We start from the raw sequence: 21,477 nt of genomic DNA, 5'->3' as shown, positions 1-21,477 counted from the left end.
TCCTGCAAATTAGCTTTCCACTCTCCGAATCCTCCAAAGCTCCCATTTTCATTATCCATGGTCTCCCTAGGATAAATGGATAACCATTTCCTTTCGTAGACATAACATAAAAATCCACTGCCTTCTTAATGCCAAAGGCCTCCACAAAGACATTTTTACAAATGCCTACGCACCTAGCCTTGTTATTGTTTGCCATTTTGACTTTAATTTCAGGTGTCTCATGGATGTGCATGCCTAGTTTTTGCATGAGTCCCTCTGTCATGATGCAAATTTGTGCACCCCCATCCACTAGACCTTTCCTAACCAATCTTCCTTTGATGTAACAATCTAGCACAGGTGTAATATCCTCATTCATTTCAGCATGTGCAATTTTTACAACAGGCACACTCTCTTTTACCTTTCTCCTAGTGCTAACTGCCTTCGTTAAATCCCTCCTAACTTGTGGGCATAATGGAAGAAATTGAGGCCATGAGATATCAGGACCCTTACCTCTCATGTCTTCCAATAGGTTGTATGGAGCCATACCATGGCCAAGAGGGAAGTCTTGGAGGTTGATACGACGTCGAGTCCTCTTGGTTTCCTTGGTCTACTTTGCCTTCTTTTCTCGACCATGATCACTTTGTGATGTGACTCCTTCTTTCTCCTTCCCTTTTCCACGGCCACGCTTAATGCCATTTGCTTTCATGTCAACCTCTCTTGAATTTGTCACCTCTACCACATGCACATTTGGGTCAGGCAAAGGTAGAACTCCTTCCACCCCTTGTGGAGGTGGTCTTGGTCCATTTGGTCTTTGTAGAAGCTGTGGTTGCTGACTAGTTCCTTCACCTGCATTTATCACTGGGTAATTCAAGTTAGGTCTCCCTGGCTCCCCACGGGGCCAAGGACAATTATACATCCCATGTCCAGACTCTCCGCAATTCCAACATTGCAAGACTCTCCTAGGTCGTGAATCTCGCTCTTCAGACTTTTTTGCTTGTCCCTTTGTACCTACAGCTTGTGCAAGGTGAATTGACAGGCTGCTTAAAAATTCATTTAACTTATCAATCACTTCTGCCGTTACCTCAGGAAGCTCCCTAGATGTTGATGCTTGTGACTTACCTTTGGGTCTAAGACCTTCTATCGGGACCTCCCCCCTTAAGCACTTGAGTTTCTTATATTTCTCAGCAGCCCTAGTGTCAGCTGCTTCAAAGGTAGCAGGTGCACCGGCCTCAACTTTTACCTTAAGGTCAGGAAAGAGTCCGGATATGAACCTCTCCTTCTTTAGAAATTCTGCACCATCACCAGAGTTAGCAACATTTCGTATCCTTAGAGCCCAAAGACGTAGAAACTCTTGCTTGTACAAGTAGTAGTCATCTAAGTCTTTTTGCTTATGCGAAACAATGTCTTGCTAAACTTTTTGAGTGTTTTGGGGATCAAAGAAGTATTTCTTGAAACGATTCAAAACTTCTGTGTAATTCCCCTTAACTTCCTCAAGCAAAGAGTCAAACCAAGTGCTAGCATCTTTCCTAAGGACCACCTCAAACATTTCTACACGTTCTTGATCAGTTACTATCCTCTTGATACGGCAAGACATCTTGAAATTCGCTAAAAATAATTATGCATCCTCTCCATGCTCTCCAAAGAAAAGAGGATATCCAGACATTTGGCGTTGAGCCTCCATTGAATCGGTTTCAAAGTGACAACACGTTTTTGTTTTTCTTTCTTAAAAAAATTTATATAATAATGTTTTCTAAATTGCAATCTATTCTACAACAAAATAAAAATATTCACATCAAATGACCTATGATAATCAATAAGAGGCAAGATGACAGGGTTTGGTGATGCGAGAATTTCTCCTACTCTTTGGGCACCAAACATGAACACCATACGTTGTTGAAAATGGATTTTTCTACTAATTGCAATGTTTATTCTAATGTGTGGAGTGAAATGAAAGGGGAAAACCTCTATTCTTGGGCCATTATCCATTGTCTATGCATGACCTAATGCTTAAAACAAAACAAAAATATAGACATCCAAACTAAGGTCGTACCTAATGAGAGACAAAATAAAAGGATTTACTGAAGCGTTTATCTCGATCAACTTAAGAGGACCTAAAATTCTACGAATTACTCGCTGAAATTGCAACTTAGTACTAACAATTATGTGTACCTTTTGCCTTGCAATGGGAATGAAGGGATCATACAAATTCTCGTGATTCATGCAAGCTACTTGATCATGCTAAAGGTTGATCCTACATAAAACATACACAAACCGTCCTCAGTGGGGGCACCAATTTGAGGCGGTCTGGGGCGGGCAACAAGAAGAGCGGCCTCTAAGCACTCTTCTAGGATCCCATGCTGCTCAATTCGGTTGGGGTTGGAAAAAAACAACACACACAAAAACCTGCAACCTAACCCTACACAAATTTGGGGCACCACCTAGTTTTGGATGCGAACTAGGACGCGTAAAGAGAGAGAGAGAGAGAGAGAGAGAGAGAGAGAGAGTGCTCGGGCTGCTTTGAAATGTTCGACAGTGATCAAGCAAACACAATTATATATGTAAGAAAAAGAGGGAAGGGGGAGGGGGTGCTTGTTGCACTAATACCTTCTTACAAATCTGTCATGACCAATGAAAGTGAGATTAGTATTTGTTCAACATAGCTTGAGTAAATTACACCACAAAACATCACAAGAAAAGCCATCCCAATCACTGTCTTAAGGCGAGGGGAGTCCTCTCCACCCTGTCGCCCTCTTACAGTATGTGGGATTTATGGCTAAATTGATGACAACACCCAGAGACAAGCTATCAAGAACTTAAAAAAAACACCAAGACACTTACACATCATTGTTGTCCATTACTTCACGTTGGAAGAGAGACAAAGTATCCAAGCTTACTCCAAATCCACCCTCCTTGATTCAACAAATGTTGGGCTTACACTAGTAGGAGAAATGATAGATTTCCTACTCTCAATTGAATGATCACTCTCTCTTACAATGGCATAGAGTTCCCTTGCTAATCACCCCTAATACAACACATGCATATGCATAAGACAATGAAATTCCACACAAGAGCTCCTTCTAGAGAGGTTGAGCTTGGCTTCTCAAGCTATAGCATAGTGCTCTTGCTTATGGCTCCCCCCTTTTTGTGCTAGCTACACTCTCCTTTTATAACAATTTTGAGGGCTAGGGTTACTCCTCTAACCATGGTTGGGTTAGATTTTCAGCACTTATCTATTTTCTTTTGCTTGGAATTATCAAGAAGTTGGTGGGGATAGATGAAGAAGAGAGAGAGAGGAGAGAAGTGGAGGTGATAGGACTTTTTATAGTAGGTTAGTGTTTGTAAATTAGTAGAGTTAGTATTTTTATTAATTTACAAATGGAATTGGATATTTACAATGGGAGTATCCATGTAGGATACAAATAAGGAAGAAAAAACTCTTAATAGGTAAGAAAACATGGATTTCTTACAATGTTGATGCTCCAAGTGTCTTGAATAGAGTCAATTTTGACACTTGTTGACGGTCCACTAGCTTTGACGGTACATTTTTTCTCCACTCTTGACCTTCCTTGGAAGCCAAGGTAAGTGAACATGAGTAATCAATCACCATGATGCTGTCTTTCAAGAGAAGAGGCTGAATTTTGTGGTTTTTTTGATAGATATGGGTAATATGGATGATGAAAAATGAGACTAGGTGGTCAATTTTGGAATGGAAGTGTGTGTAGGAGACATGAGTTCACCATGGTTTCTCTTATTCTTCAAGGTTGAGAAGAAGGTGAGTAGGGTGCAGAGAGGAGTGCTGAGAGAGGTAGGGATGATGAGTGGAGAAGTGTGTGTGAAAGAGGAAAATGATAAAGTGAAAGAGGGAGTGTGGCTGCATAGCATGGGCAAACTGGGATCCACCAATAAAATCATAGCTCACAGCTCGTAGCTCAAAAAAATATGAAAAAATTTGAGGTTAAATTTCAGCCCACGAGCTACAACTTTTGTTTGTATCACCTTTTCAAATTTGGGGAGCATGTGATCTTTAAAAATTCAGCAAAACCGATTGTGTTTTTCCACTGCACAAAGTCCTTGTGAGGTCCTTCTTTGGGAGATTCTTTTGAATACCTCCAAGAGTGAGACCCCCATGGTGCATGCATACATGCCACATACCCTTGACCTTATTTGGTAGGTCTATAATTGAAGATATTATTGAGATCATGATATAAGTGAATAGTACAACTAAGAAAATCAAATATTGAGGGGTCTAAAAAAATATGTACATGTCAAATATAAATAATATAGGTGGAAAAAATTTAAAGGGGTCAAAATAAATGTCTCTCATTATAAGTCTACCATAAAAAGATGAATATTTTTGGTGGTCTAATTTATGAGAGTAATAGAGAATAGATGTAGGAAGGAAAAAATGACAATAGTGAAAAAATATACACATAAATAGACTAGTTTTTTGGATTTTTGTTGGGATGGAGTTACACCAAAAATAAGAGAAGCTTGCATGAAATTATTTTTATATGGAATAAAGAGTATACAAATTGGTAAGAAAAAATATGGTAATGGTGAGTCAATGTACATAGCATAAATAACACACCATAGGTAGAAATATTTAAATAAATACCAAAATAATTATGAGAAATCCTTTTGTTTAGACCCTACATACAATGAAATATTTATACACAAATGGGCCATAATATTTTTTTATTTTATTTATTTTTTTGGCTCAACTAGCCCAGTGACTAGCTAGCTGAGGGTTTTAAGAAAATATGGAAAAAGTCCCTAACTCACACACGCCTATGTACAATGAAATGGTAGGGATAACCAAAATGTTTGAGTGATTTGATTGGGTGAGGTAGCTTACTATGGCAATTATGGAAAGCCGAAAAACGGCTATCAGTATCTACACCTACGGCTCGAAGTGGTTAATTATAGAGAGTAGAGGAGTAGGTCTAACATAGCAGAGTTGCCGATAGCTAGCTCCTTTTGGACTTCTTATGGCTCCATTATTAAGTACAAAGCTCCCGAGGTGTGCACCATACCCCACATAGTGGGCTCAACAAACCGATAATAGATCCCAGTTCCACTTACCCTAATATAATTAACAACATCAACCATTTATAGGCTACTTAAGGACCTCTCTTATTAATCAAGAAAAGAGAAACCAAATGCTCTGATACCAATGTAATGGAATTAGCCTTGCAACTTGAGTTGGAGCGGAAAGTGAATATCATATTGAGCATTTCCTTCATCATTCTTTTGAGTATATATTTATAGTGAGAAGGAAAGTGCTTGGATAGAGAGAGAAACAGTAACAGATTACTTCATTAACATGGCATGAGCAATACTTGTAAAAGAGAGTGGGCGTTTTAGAGAAATTGACACCAATAGAGGACCGGATTAGTTGTACCCGGTCCCCCCTCCAATAGGCATTTGCATTATAGATTCTTCCATGATCAAAGACTTGTTTACAATACAACTGTTTGTTATTATCATGGTAACAACAATAAACATGATTAGCATGAACTTGGAAAATGCCCAGCCTCAATCCCAAGACCTCAAACACCATGAAAGGTGAGGAGAGCTGGCAAGGAGTGAGGAAGAAGAGAGAAGTAGAAGTAGCTCTACGAGAAAGCAATAACCCCTTGCACATAATCCTTCATAGCTCTTGTATCATAGCTTAGCATAGTGATAATGCAGATTAGAGAGATTGATCAGCAAGAATAAGCATTCTCTTGTGTGGATTTGCATCCATAGCCAAGAGCTTGTGGTAGTAGGTACTCAACTTCTCAAGCTTGGAGAAGGAGATGGAGTTATTGCTTCACAAGAGTGTGTGAAAGGAAGAATGAGAGTGAGAGAGCTCGTGGGATGCTCAAATGAGAGAGAGAGAGAGAGAGAGAGAGAGAGAGAGAGAGGTAGGTAGGTCGATCCCGTTCCCTAGGCTTTCCTTGAAGCTTATTGGGCCATGTAGCCCTCTAGCCAATGAGAGCTTGGCTCCCTTTGGGACAAGACGTGTAGTCTCTTGACAAGTGTCCTTCTTTCCCTCTTGTGGGGTTAAGCTAGTACCCCCCATGCTTAAGCACAACCCTTGCTTAAGCAAGATGCCCCCTTGGCTGCTTGAATAATGTGCCTCTACACTTGACGTGTGGCCCCATTCCTTTCATAAGAGTATGGGTCCTTAGTGAGGTGCATACTTACTACACACATCCCTCCTTTGTAGGGCTCGCCCCCCTCTTTGTAGCAAGATATTTGATCTTGGTAAGCAGGCAGGCCCCCTGGTTAAGCACAGCCCTAGCTTAAGCAAGCTGCCCCCTTGCCTGCTTCGACCTTAGTGACTAAAGAGTAAAAATTAAAGACTATGTCTTAAGGCTTTTATACTTACCTTTGGAGGCTTTAATGAAGACAACCCTAAGGTCTTTTGATCCATTGGTTAACCTTGCTCTTGAATAAACCTTTTCTCATATGGGCCCCTTTACCATTGGCCCCGTGTTGAAATAGATCTATAAGCACATCTATATCTTAACCCTTGTTTCCATTTATTCTCCCACATTAAGTGATCAGTTTAATATGAGAAATCATTTGGGTTGGTTAGATATTAGATTTTATGACAATATTTAACGTTCTTCTTTTTTAAGTCATGTAATGGTCTTGCTATTTGAGAAAATTTTGCAATGAAGCATCTATAATATGCACACATACCAATAAATCTTCTTAGCTCATGTAGATTCCTTGGATTAGGCCATGCTTTTATTATCCAGCTTTGATGGATCCATACAGATACCATCTTGAAAGATAATGTGACCTAAATATTGAATCTCTTGTAGAAAAAAATTCACTTTTCTTTTGATTAATGAAAAGCTTATTCTCTCTCACAACTTGAAAGATTACTGGAGGTGTCACTTGTACTCCTCAAGAGAATTTGAGTGGCCTGAATATTTTTATCCATCGTGAGTTTGAATGCGGCTGGAGCATTTTCTAGGCCAAAACTTGTAACTTATCAAATAGATATTCTACCCGCGGCACGGGAAATCTTTTTTTTAAATAGTGATTCTATTTAGTGCTCTATAGTCGACCCACATGTGATATGTGCCATCTTTCTTTTGCACTAAAAGTACTGGTGAATAGAATAGAGAGGAGATAGGCCTCACCATCCCTTTTTCCACCAATTCATGCACTTGCCTCATGATCTCTCCTTGTTGAGCTTGTGAAACTCAATAAGGAGGTTCAATAGGCAGTGAACTTCCTAATAAATGATCTATTGCATGGTCATCATCCCCTCATTTTGGAGGTAGCTCACTAGAGATTTCATCAATGAAAACATCTTGGAATCCATTTGGAAAATTAGACAATTCTATTCCTCTTGATTCCCTTTTTGCTACTTGTGAAAACATTAGAATCATTTACAGATTCTCTAACAAAAATCATATACGCAAAAATAGAGCTTTTCATTGACTTATCAAAAGCAAGCGTATTACCAGGGATATGGTGTTCCCTGACTCATTAGCATCTATGTACATGTTCGTTTCCCTGTAAGTGAAGTAGATTCTCCTTTCATGGAACTTCATGTTGGCAGCCATGCAGTTGAACCATGGTGCCCCTAGGATAACATCCTCATGTTGGAGAGGAGAGATAAAAAAGTCTTCTTTGTCGATGTAGATTTGGACATGAAGCCTCAACTTCCCAATCAAGGGAGTAACGGAGGCTTGCTGTTCTTTGAAAGCTGCATCGGTAGTTACAGTATGTCCCATCTCAAAAAATTATATGCCCAACTTAGTGGCCAACTCCATTGATATGAAGTTGTGAGTAGAGCCAATGTTAAAGAGAGAATAAGGACATTGTGCTCCCTTACTTTTCCCCAAGCATAGGAGAGGGATGAGATTTTGCAATGAGTATCCTCTTTTGGAGCTTCAAACATGGAAGCTCTAGGAGTGTTATTGCGTACATTCTTTTGGGGCAAGAACGATAACCATGTCCTTGCTCTCCACACTTAAGGCATTTATGGTCTTTATGAAAGGTCTCTAATTCTTCGGGAGAGAGCTTATTTTTACCTTTGTAAGCTCCTTCATAAACTCCCTTCTCCTTGGACTCATTGTTGTTGTTGTTGTTGTTGTTGTTGCCTTGGGAAGAGTTTTGAGCATTGCTCTTCCCTTTAACTTCATTTCGATCCTTGGTTTCCATGTTGTTGTTGTTGTTGCCTTGGGAAGAGTTTTGAGCATTGATCTTCCCTTTAACTTCATTTCGATCATTGGTTTCCATGAGTTGACATGCTCGGCCATAATCTGGCACAAAATTGTTGCTTTTGTTTGGTGAAGTCTATTCTTTGAAAGATTGTAGCTTTAAAATGTAAATCCCAAAACTTGTCCACATATTTGTGAATAGATTCATGTGAGAGAAGCTTTAAACTTTGCGCCATTCAGTAAGTACTTTCTCCTTTGCATTGCTTGCAAGGAATTGATTCATGATGGGAACTCATAGAGTTTTCCATGTCTTTGGGGCTTCGCTGTTGCCACAAAGACTAGCCCACCATTGACGAGCCAATTTTTGGAAGTGCATAGCTACATGGTGTATCTTGGAGGACTCCGTGAAGCCCTCGTCTCCAAAGGCCGCATCAAATTGTCTGATGAAAGCCAATACTTTGTCTGTGGCACCAAAGGTGCCATCATATGTGAGAAAAGAGATACTCTTTCCTCCCTCTTTGAACTTCTTGAGCTTTTGCGATCTTGGCCATGCAGGGTATGATTTGCGATGCCCTCCCCTCTTGTATTCTCTAGGAGAATAGCCATAGCTTTCATCGGAAGAGGGAAGGTGAAGAAGAAGGAGAAGAGGGTGACCTCTTTCTTGCATCTTTTTTTCCTTTGTTTCCTCTCTTCCCTTTTGGAGTGATGAGGAGAAGGACGATGGGTTGACCGTTTCCTCTTGGGAGGAGTTGGTGATAGCCTAGACTGCCGTCTTCATGGAGCCACATCTTTGGAGGAACTTAGGGATTCACTCTTTCTCGTTCTTTGGATTCCTCCTCTCTTATGGGAGAGAGTCTTCTTTTGGGAGTCTCCTCAAGAGACCTCCTAAGCTCTCTCTCCTCTTGGAGAGGAAGGGAAATCCCATAAGCACGAAGTTATTGAGTAGCTCCGGCTTGCATAGTAGGGTTGCCCATAGCTTGATGCAACCTAGTAACAAGATAATTGATAAACATGGAGGCATCATCATTAGCACCTTCATGTGCAAAATCAAAGTTATCAATGTTCATTCTACTCTCTTAGTTATTGTGAGCCATGCTAATTATACTTATGTGTTTACTTAGTGTATTCCTTGGAATTCAAAACCTTAGTTGCTACTCCTCTTAGCCTTTGAAAATAAGCACTTAAGTATCTACACCCACGACTCAAATTAGTTAATTATAGAGAGTAGTGTGGTGGGTCTAACATAGCAGAATTGCCGAGGGATAGCTCCTTTTGGACTTCTTATGGCTCAATAATGTTAAATCTGTAGGAAAGTCTAAAAAGACCCCATTATTAAGACTAAAGCTCCTGAGGTGTGCACATATCCCACATAGTGGGCTCAACAAAACCTATAATAGATCTCAGTCCCACTTACCCTAATATAATTAACAAAATCAACCATTAATAGGCTACTTAAGGACCTCTCTTCTTAAGCAAGAAAAGAGAAACCAAATGCTCTGATACCAATGTAATGGAGATGGTCTATGAACTTTAAGAATAGCGGAATTAAGAGAATTAGAGTGAGCATTTTTGTTAAATTACTTTGAAAACATAGAGGGTGAACTTAATTGATGGTAGCAACATAAACATGGTACTTAATTAACTTGGCATGAACAATACTTTTGCAAGAGAGAGAGTAGTAGAGAAAATGACAACAATTGAGGACTGGATTTACTTGAAGCATGCCCCCCCTCCAAAAGGCGTTTGTATTATAGATTGTCCCATCAAGAGAGACTTGATACAATACAATATTTGTGTTCCTTGTGACCTAGGTGATGCAAAAGATTCATGCATCACAAGCATAACATAAAATTTGAAAAAAGCATTAACTATCCCAAGCCTCAGTCCCAGGGCCTCAAACACCTTCAAAGGTGGAGAGAGCTAGCGGGGAATGAGGGTAGGGAAGAGCAAGAAGAATCATTTATAAGCGAAAGAAATAGTTTCTCGCTTATCTTCACTCTTCTTGCTTAGCATAGAATAATAGCATAGTAATGAAGATGAAGAAGATGGCAAGCTTAAGCATTAAAACATGGCTCTTGGTTGGATTTGCACTCCATAGCCAAGAGTGTTGGTGTAGGCTCTCTACTTCTCAACAAGCTTGGAGAAGGAGATGGAGCTCTTGCACTTTGCACTCCACACAATGAGAGAATGTGTGTGTGTGTGTGTGTGTGTGTGTGTGTGTGTGTGTGTGTGTGTGTGTGTGTGGGAGAGTATACCCCCCTCTCATGCTTGGTCCACACCTCTCTCTCTCTCTCTCTCTCTCTCTCTCTCTCTCTAGTAATGATTAATTATATCATTTGGGACATGTGTCCTCTTTTTCTTCTTTGAGATAAAGAACTTAATTATTTATTTTTATGCATCTAAACTCTCATTGGACCCCTTTAAAGCCTATCCAATAAGATTCAAGCACATCCTGAGGGCCACATGTGGAGAATTTTGCCATGTGTCTTTTATACTACTTAGTCATTTGGCTTGGATTGAATACTTCAAGCACTTAGTCAATCAAGCATGGAAACCGTTTATGCCTCTTGAGAGTTTATCTTTGAATTGAACACTTCAAGAACCTTAGTCCCTTTAAGCATAAAAATCACCTCAAGCTTTGGGCAAGGTTCCCACAAATACTTTAAGCACTTTAGTTAGCAAGCCGACAAGCACCTCATGCTTAGGTAGGATTCCCACCTCAAGGTCAGCCCTAGGTGGCCTAAGGTCAAAGGACTTTTTAACACTAAGTATTGGAGGTCTTTAATGAAGCTTACCCTAATGTCTTTTAAGCTCCATTAGATGCACGTTGCTCTTTGATAGACTACCTCCTTTTAGACCCCTATTGAGATGTAACCATCTCTCCTCTTGGTTCCTTGCTGAGGTAAATCTAGAAACACTTATTGCACATTACTCTTTGGTAGACCGTCTCCTTTTGGACCCCTATTGAGATGCAATCATTTCTCCTTATGGTCCTTTGTTGAGATAGGTTTAGAAGCACATAACTATATCCTAACTCTTGTTCCCCTTTTATCTTCCCATATTAAATGATCAGTTTAATATGAGAAAATCATTTGGTAAAGTTAGATATTATATTTTATGACACAGTCTCTGACTTTGTCAGTGTAAGCGTTGCAGGTCAAACCTACAATACTAATCATAACTTTTTATTAACTTTCAGGATCATAAACATGATAAACTAACTGCTCACATGAGAGTCATCCACGACTCAAGAATGCATACAAGGATTTTAGAACAAATTAGGTTTTACCTAAAGGACCATTCTCCAAAAAAAGCCTTGGCTATTAGGACTAGACCTTTTCTACCAAAAGCATTGTTACTTCTTATCGTAAGTAATCCGTTGCTTAGGGTAACAAGTAACAATTTTGTCTGTTACAGACCCTGGCTCTTTTGCAAGGCTTGGAATTAACCTTTGAGCCCTCTCTGTGGCAACCTCTCTTGTCCTCAGATGTGTTTGCAGTCTGGATGCTTCTCAAATAATTTATGATTTGACCTTAGCCACAGATAAAAAGCTATCTATCTTACACATGCTTTCTTTTAATGACTAGGTCAAGATATTGGCTACCGTGGACAAGGACTTTAAAGATGGGGTTTGTATGATTTGCCATTAAATAGCCCGGCTATATACTTTCTTTACAATACCAACAAGAGATAGCCATGTTCTCTTCTTTTGGAGCTAAGCTATCTAACTTTCTCAAAAAAAAAATGTGGCCTCAATCCATCTTTTATCATTACCCCTGCTACTCCAACTATCCCTCAAGCAGGTCACCATCTTTTGCAGAGATAGTGTTGCACTTGAAGCTGTCAAGGAGTTTCAAAACAATCTTTGCTCTCTTAGTGACTCTAATCTTTTGGAAATGGTACCCAAAGCATCCAAAGTTTTTCCCTTATTACCTATTAGACAAATTGAAACTGAGTCTTTTGGTGTGAATCATCAGCTCTAGGTTTTACCTAATAACGCCTTTCTGGCACCAATTCTTAATGAAACTTGGGTATATTTGGCTACCTGCCTCCACAGTTGAGGATTGCAAACTCAAGATTCTGAAAGGAGGACAAATCCTTGACAAAGGGGAACTGATAAAAGCCCCCTTCGACCTTAACTTCATTGACCATTGTAAATGCTCTTCTAATACAGGACTGTATTAGAAGAGCATTTAGAATGTATTTCGGCCATATGTAAAATGTGCCTGCAAGTTTGTTGACCCCAAAGCCTCATGTGAATCTAGAATTATGTGGTTTGACCATGCTATCTGGTATATCCTCAACCATCTTGACCAACTTTTCCCCGAGAAACTGGTGGAATTTCATTTATTCAGACTTCTACACTGAATCAATCTGGAATGTATTTCAGCCATACGTAAAATGTGCCTGCAAGTTTCTTGACCCCAAAGCCTCATGTAAATCTAGCATTATGTGGTTTGACCATGCTATCTGGTATATCCTCAACCATCTTGACCAACTTTTCCCCGAGAAACCGATGGACTTTCATTTAACCCTTATCTGCTCTTGGTTAGGAGGACAAGCCAATGATTGCTCAAATTTCTTTTAATATTTTTCATGGGCTTATGCTAGATATTCCTAAAGAACTCAAATTTGATGAACCAGGGATTTATTTGACCACTTATGCCAACTATAAAGGTGTTAAGATAGTCACCAATATACTTAAGCCTTGTATTGAAGATGATAACTCCCCCTCGCTGAAAAGACCTAACTCTTTAACGACCCCCATAATTCATTCACATCTTTTTTGACACCAAGTTCTTCCTCCAATTTTAACTGAGGAAAATCTTGTAGCTTTACTAGGGGAAGAGGAAGAAACACTCCCATCGGCACCTCCTTGGCTTATGATCATTGATACTGTGCAGGTTGCTTTTGGCTCGTGTGGAAGGATGCATCTTACTAGAAAGACCTCTTCCAAGGAGTTTATCTACATACATTGTCTTTTCCAAAGTGAACTTCTGGATTGCGTTCACCCAAAAACAGTATTTTGTGAGTGCTTTGACTTACTTTTTGGCAATCATGAAATGCTTGATAATGTGCTCATTGGTTGAAAGTATCAACAACCTATCAAAAATCTTATCTATAGTAATCTTTTTTTACGACACAACACTATTCCGGAGTGTGCTTGTGATAAATATGACACTTTTTGTGAAGTTTTTGATATTATGGCAAGCATGTCTACACTTGTGATCTTAATTTAGTTAAGGATACCGCAATCCAATTTTTTTTTAGCAAAAGGATTGAATCGCATCCCCAATTTTCCAAGAAACCCACATCTTGCTCTATCAGCTTCACTTGGCTGCCTAACTGCCCTTGTCAGTACTCTTCGACTGGAGAAGACAATCCTACTGGACTTAGCTAAATTAGTTGAACAATGTTTTTTTCAAAAAATCTCTCTCATACCATACAAATGGTTGTCTATTGAGAGTTCCTGGATCACACCACATTTCGGAGTTGAATTTTAGAATCTTTCACAAGATTGGTTTATAGTAGGGCCGGATAAAATCTCCAACTGTCCTACTCTTATGTGCAAAAGACTAGCTTGGAAAGCAGCTCACTCTCGATTATCTGGGAATGAATTCACACCGTTAAACCTGTCTTCTAGTTTGGTTATTGTGATAAGATCTCTAAGAATCTTTTAAATCTTAGTTATTATCTTCAGGCTACCAAGCTTCCAATGCTTTTTCCCACATATAAACATCATAAGCATAAATTTAGATGGGTATCATATGCTTCGAATGGTATTTTTACTGACATTACCTAAGATATCACCCTTTGCCTTGACCTTGTACTCTTAGAATTTGAATTTGTTTGGGCAACTAAACAAAAAATTTGTTATAACTTCCTCCAAATACACTATAGCCTCTTTTGGCTAGTAAAAAACTCTGCTAAAGTCACTCTTAACCTGCCCAAACATATATTCCATGTCTTCACAAGAGATATCACTCAATGCTATGAGAATATACCTCTGGATGGAGAGATAGGGCTAAAGAATATTCTACTACAAATGATTGGGTTAGTATTTAAACATGCTAGGAAGAAAGGTTTCTTCTAGGTTTCTATCTCTAATAAACCAAGATGGATTTAAAAACCCACTCTTCCCACCCCTTGCACTTCAATAAGGAAAAACTATTTAGTAACATTTCTTGGGTTCTCAACAACTACACTATATTCTTTGGAGGCCAATGCTTTAACCAAAGCCTTGGCATCCCTATGGGATTTTCCTGATCACCCCTTATGTGTAATTTAGAGAGAGAGAGATTATTATTGTCATCAAAGCTTATAACGTGACCTATGGGACCAAATAAAACATGTAAAATGCTTTATGCTAAGTTGATTAATGACTCTTGATGCTTGAGGATTATCTAGATGAGGGTGACAATTGAGCATCCATAAAGTAGCTGGGGAGGACAAAAATGTGAGGAAAGCAAATTTTAACGTGATAAAATTCGAGAACTCAAGTAGTGTATGAAGCTAAGACTACTGAACTTGCAAGGGCCATAGTGTGCAACAATGGAGAACACTTTCCAAATGCCCCCATACTATCTCTCATATTGAAGGGAGTGGGGGCTAAGTTGGATCACTACTCAAGTGCTAAGTGTGGATGAGAAGATAGGCTCAAGTATTTAAAGGTAATTTCAGTAGTTCATCTCTCAGAGATTAACATGCTTTAGTAATTGATGGCAATGTGGTAATTTGGATTGTTATAAGTTGTCATAACTTCACTATTAAATTTGATGTTTGAAATCTTTAGCCATCATGATAGTATGATTAAGGCTATCACGATTCAATGCCACTCCCTTAGATCATCATTCATCATCAAAGAATTAGTAAGAATATGGAGATGATGATGAAGGGTGGGATATCAGTTTAAAATAATGACTTCTTGGTATGAAATTCCTGCTCCAAAGTCATGGATCTACTACTTTATTTTAGTGTGTTGGGGTGATGAGATAATGATGGGATGGCTCCAATTTCCTTCTTGCAAGCACATTCAGCCTATATTTTGTGAAATTTGATTAGGTTTGGTTCCACCTACCAAGTTACACTATCTCTCATTACACAAGCTCTACAAGTTTGTACTCCCTTGCCTCTCTCTCTCTCTCTCTCTCTCTCTCTCTCTCTCTCTCACACACACACACACACACACACACACACGCTATCACACACACACACACACACACACACTCTTAGAGAGATAAAAAGAGAGAGTGGAGACTCAATGAGAGTGTTGGATGGTTGAAACTCATCGATGCTTACTTTCCTTGACTCTTATTCTCATGTTCACCTAGCTACATTAGTGGATGAAGGTGTAGTTTTTTGGACTCTTAAACATACAATTTTGAAACAGTTTAGATGCCATCATAATGGATCTTGGAAATAGTGAGTGGGCTAGCATAGCAATGCAAAGAGTTGTGAGCATTATGTTAGGTTATGTTGATATGATTCAACAAATTTTAAGTGTAGTAATGACTTGGGGCTGCATTGTGTGTAGCTTCACGTTATAATGAGTTGCATTGTAGTAATGACTTGGGGTTGCATTGTGTGTAAGTTCAAGTTACAATTACATAACAATTATGGAAACACTCTTTTAATTTTGTCAATACAAAAAGATTGGGAGAGAGAAAGAATATCTTTCTTTTTTAAACAATGATAGGTAGAGAAAAAAGGCAAGAGAGCCTATCCATGCCATTAACAAAACCCCCCACAATGCATACAAGCATGGTGTATCAAATATGTCCACTACCTAGCACAACACATACATGAACAAAGAGTTATGTGAAAAAACATCTTCAGGGCCAATTACTTCAAAGTATTGTGAGAAAAAATTCTCAATGGCACTTTATATAGCTTTTTCTCTTCCTTCTAAAGGACAATGTAGTATGTGAAGATCCCCTTTTGGGGAGAGAGAGAGAGAGAGAGAGAGAGAGAGAGAGAGAGAGGAACTCATGAATCAACTTCTGACAATAGCAAAGCCATTTTTTGGCTAATCAAACAACAAAATCTAAGAAATTTTGATTGGTGATATGCAAGTCTACAAATCCTCATAAATTATACACGACATATACTAGGGTTATATATCCTATCTATAGATCCTAAACAATTGGGCCATGCTAAAAGCAAAACAAGGTGAAGAATCACAGTGGCCTGCTAAGGAAATGTAATGTAAAAGTAGATGAGAGTTGCGTTTGTAGGATCTATTTTGTCATAGCAAATATTTTGAAAGGTTGTAGAGAGGGTATATTATAAAGGGAGTAATAGATACATGGCAAAAGGTAACTAATAGATCAATTTGTTTCAGTGGTAAACATGGAGAAGTTACTTGTTGACCAAATTGGCCAAACTTAGAAGTTTAGTTTGTTGTTTTTTGAGAGAAATGTTGGAAATGTCATGAAAGCTATCCAAATTTTACTTTACTTGATAATTTTGATTGTAATATGATGGGCCCTAGTGTCAAGTAAAAAGAGGGAAAATGAAGGCTTTAAGAGAATTAAATGATTTGGGCATATTTGCTTTGACTTAAATGACACTTATGTCGACTATAATCTATCAAAAGGGAAGGATAGTATCTTTGATTGTGATACACAAAATGGACTATGTAAAAGAAGTGCTCAATTAGTTGTTTATGTATTTTCTCTTAAGAACAATGTGGCAAGCTATGTGGAATGAGTGAAAGTTTAAGGGGTTGTTTGTGGGTTTCAATCAAAGACACAACACACACACACACACACATATTGCTAGGTATGGCATGTGCTATCTCCTTGGTATTATCAATTGGGGACTGTTGGCCTAGGGAACCTTGGGTGAATAACTGACTTGAATTCACTAGGTGAGTTTTTTAGTAGGTGGTACCTTAATGGCACCTAACCCTTAGTAATGAAATAGGGTTATGAGATGGGGCGGCTGCCTGTCTCTGAATTTTGTCCTCTTCTGCGTAATATCACTGTGGCTCCCCTCCTGGCGGGTCTACACTACAACACTCTCTAAGTGCTCTCTCTCTCTCTCTCTCTCTCTCTCTCTCTCTCTCTCTCTCTCTCTCTCTCTCTCTCTCTCTCTCTGTGTGTGTGTACAAAATGGCGATGTTGTATCTTCTCCCTATTGAAGCTGGGCCTACCTTACTATTGTGAAGAAATGTGTCCTCTGTACAAGGTGACACTGCTGTATCTTCTCCCTCTTGAAGCTGGGCCCGCCATGCTGGTGTAAAGGAATATGGCCATTAGCTCCAAACCCTATAAAGGTGAGCTTCCATGCTCACTTAGCATTGGTATTTTTTGTGTCTGAGGTGCGTGTGTGTTCTTGTGTACATTGGGATTGTAAGGGTTTTACCTGCATAGGGTGTAGCATTAAGTAGTCGGCTATATGGCAAAAGGCAACATAAGCAGGCTATTGTGGAGTTGGCTGCTCCAAGTCAATATCAGGTGACTTATGGCATTGTTATGGAATATTGTCCGTACTGCTTGGATGTGTTGTGATTCAATTGTTGCTATGGTAATATTCCTCATGCATATACCGTAATGTGTACACGGATGGCAACTTCTACTGAGCCTTTTGTGTCTATGGCATTGTTGGTTTAATCGCCTTTAGGAAATGCTTTCAATTTTTTATTGATGTATCATAAGCATGTAGATGTGCACTCGGTTGGTGTCTGCGGCTTTGGTTTTGTGATTCGCTTTCAAGTGTAGGGATATCTGTCAATGCATATATACAGTCCTGTCATAGGCATGTTTCAAAACAAGCATTGGAAGGAGGTATCCTCTTGCAATACTGGATGAATGTTGCCTTGAATTTCTTTTTTAGCTAAAAATAATGATTGAAGTTCTTCTTAACACTTGGTGAAGGACCCTATATGGTAGGGTTAACCTACTTGTGGGGTGAAAAACAGTGGCTTGGTATATGTTTTAAAAGCTTCCACAACCGTTATTCTACTATTGATGAGCTTCTCAGTTTGGTACCGAGTCTACTATTTTTGCTCAAATATGGTATATGCCATTTTAGTGTTGTGTATATAGATCCTTTGTAAAATTGCTCAACTTGGCTGAATATGGTTATAAATGGTTGGTTGTGAAACAGAGTTATGAATGATTGTGGCCGAATATGGTTAAGATTTTGGTTATGAAAGGTTGTAGATGATGGTAGATATGGTTGTAAATCAGCTACTTATGAGGTTGTAAATGGTTGCTTATTACATCGAAGTTATGGGCCATGGTGGCTCTCTTTCCTAGCTTTTGGAAAAAATGTGGAACCGTGTAATATCCCATCTATATGTTGTATGTTTAGGGGATTAGCACTCATACTACTACCTTACATGTGATTTCGACTTCGTCTAGGGAGATGTAGGACTTACATACTAACATCTTTTAAAGTAACAGGTGACCAAAGTATAGATTGATTGCACGTATGAGCACTATCACCGACCCTCGCAAAATAGCAGCAATTAATGCCAAACTTTGTAAAGTCAAGAGACATGTATATGTGGCCCACTTCGAAGCTAAATTGCCTCATAAAACTCGTCTCCGGCCTTATCTCATGAGAGCTTGCAAAACGAAAGGGGCTCCAAATGTTTTTTTCCCTTGTAAATGAAACCATCTTTGAATATATGAGTAGCTTCACCTTTCTTATTATTTATCTTTGAAAGCAATTTAGTTGGGTGACATCTATAACATGTGGGATACCCATGCATCACCTGCATACGGTGCCAATGCCAACTGAAAGTTGTGTTATTTCCATGGGTGCAGGTAAGGGTTACCTTCTCAACTATGGTTTTCAAAGTTCCTTGTCTTGAATATGGTGGATTTATATATCTTCAGGCTCTTGATTCTCATGTACTTGTGTATAAAGTCTATTGTGTACTATGAATGGGAATTATACCACCTTTTCATTGACATAGTTTCTAATGTCTTTTGTAATTTGAAAGGATTCTTTGGTGTTTATGTTATATTGTTATTGGAACACACACACACACAGAAGGGGGGGGGGAGGGAATGGGGGTGATCAAAGGAACGATCCCTAAAAGGTGAGACTTTTACGTGGTAGGAGCAATCCCAAGATCTACCCAATGAGTCTTGAACTCAAGATTTGATAGTGCAAAGGGAACTAGGATAACCAATCTACAACACTTGGGTGATACAAAGGATATTCTAGATACCTTAACGATCTTTAGTGAGGCATGAAATCTAGGCTTGATTCTAGAGAGAGAGAGAGAGAGAGAGAGAGAGAGAGAGAGAGAGAGAGAGAAAGAGAAGCTTATATTCCCTTTATAAATGCAAATTTTGGTACTCAAATCCAATTAGTGGCTTTCTTCTCCTTTTCAAAACATTCAGTTCCGAATCTAATTACACTCAATCCGTAGGAGATACCTTAACTCTAAATACAAGCACTTTCATGATAACACTTGACTTCCTTCAAGGAGTGGGCAAATTACATAAAAGTGGGATCAATTTCCCCATCCTTGAAGTATGGAAACACAATAGAAACATCTTCCTTCATACTTGCACCTACAAAGCTAGCAACACTCTAAAAAAAATTAGATAACATGTGCAGCCAAAAAATATCAAATATGAGAGGCCAAAAGAATTTTGTGAGAGGTTATATGCTCACAATTGCAAGTCTTTCATCATTCTCAAGAGCCATTTCATATCAGCCTCAACATTCTTCTTGAAGCCGTCTTTCTGATCATTGGGTATCACCTCATTCAAGTTCTTGATGTACTTCTTAATGAATGCCATGAAAATTTTTTGTCAAAGGATGGTTGCTCCTGTTTACCCAAACCATTGAATTAGTAATTGACTTCACACAACCATTATTCATACTATTCGACTCAGAGAAGCACCACCACAACAATAACTTAACCTCAAAGGAAACACTAGTTGCAGACTTGCTTGAGGCCTAAAGGTATCAACAATATCCGCAACTTTGATGGCTTCATCGTTCAAACCCTCATCAACTTCACCCCCTTCAGCAAAGGGATTTTTACCGATGTCTACATCAATAGAACCTTTTACAACCCACTTCCAATCCGTTGTGAATTAAAGTTATATCCAGGTATATGAACACGGAAAACAATGACCCCACTACATAGTAGCAACAACAACCAGAAATTCAACTTACCCTGCCCTCTACGTCCCATAAGATCCCATTATGGATCTCGTTGTAAGGAAACGAGTCAAACGGAATCTCATCACCTACAAAAAAAAAAAGGATCTAAATGTTTAAACCTTAATCTTCAATTTTAGATTCACCATGACATCGCCCACGGGAACTTGCAATTCAGAGTGGAAAAAACCAATCTAGTAATCAAAGCCTCTTTCTTGATACGAGCAAGCTGCCACCAAGAATTATAAAAGATGAAAGTCAATCCGCCTACTTCTTGTCGCATATACCCAAAGCCCAAAACTCAATGCTATCCAAAGCTTGATAAAAGACAAGCCACACGTTGGCAATGTTGATCAGGGACATTAGCAAAGCCCACATACACATATACAGGACAAAACCACGGCAGTTGGAAAACACTAAACAAAAAATCTCTACGCTAGCCAAAGCATGATCACAAAAAACCCCACGGAATTGCAATGTTGAATAATTCATCATCCAAAACTAAACTATGATGGTAGAGAAACACATAACATAGCACAACACGTAGCCTGATCATGGCGGGCAAAGGAAGCAACAACGCAGCGATAATCAAAGCAATAGTGTTGAGAAGCGACAAAGGATTGACAGAATTGAGTAGGGGATTGAAAGATTGTATTGCCAACTTGCCTCTTGTCTTCAAACACAGCTAAACAATCATAACCTTTCTCTCTATGTAAACATAAGTACAAGGCAGCCAAACCACCTCATCATCGCCAAGATCGAAGTCCAACTCATCATCAAATCTTCATCTTCCTCACCAAAAGACCACTCCATGTCATCATCCGATGCAGACCCATGTGCATCCTGCTCCTCCTCCTTTGAGAAAGCTGAAAAGCTAGCTTTTTGCACGGGTACAACATGATCAAAACCTTGATTTCCACGTCCAAATCATTATTGCGGACTCCTGCCAATACTTCATGTTCTCTTTTCCAAGCAAAATCATGATAAACAACCCATGTGCAAATAGATTCTTGGAAATATTATGCCCGTACACCTCGACAAATATCCTCCCAAGGAACCACATATAAGCATATATTTTCAATGACCTAGACTCTCCAAAAAAAATAGTCGGGAGATCCAAAGCTCTGGCATCTGCAAGCATCTAGTGCAAAATCCATGTCATCGGATACACAAATGCATTTGATGCCCTTGTGTATGA

The 21,477-nt window shown here is 39.0% G+C and overlaps 1 pseudogene; it reads right to left on the bottom strand.

Annotated features, from left to right (window-relative positions):
• Positions 1-19,550: 19,550 nt before the first annotated feature.
• LOC147447824 (translationally-controlled tumor protein homolog) lies at positions 19,551-20,562 on the bottom strand (annotated as a pseudogene).
• Positions 20,563-21,477: the final 915 nt, after the last annotated feature.

The sequence above is a fragment of the Adiantum capillus-veneris genome, chromosome 11 (genome assembly GCF_014529385.1).
Source record: "Adiantum capillus-veneris isolate H3 chromosome 11, ASM1452938v2, whole genome shotgun sequence".
Taxonomy (NCBI): Eukaryota; Viridiplantae; Streptophyta; class Polypodiopsida; order Polypodiales; family Pteridaceae; genus Adiantum; species Adiantum capillus-veneris.
This window is presented reverse-complemented; position numbering and strand designations above follow the sequence as displayed.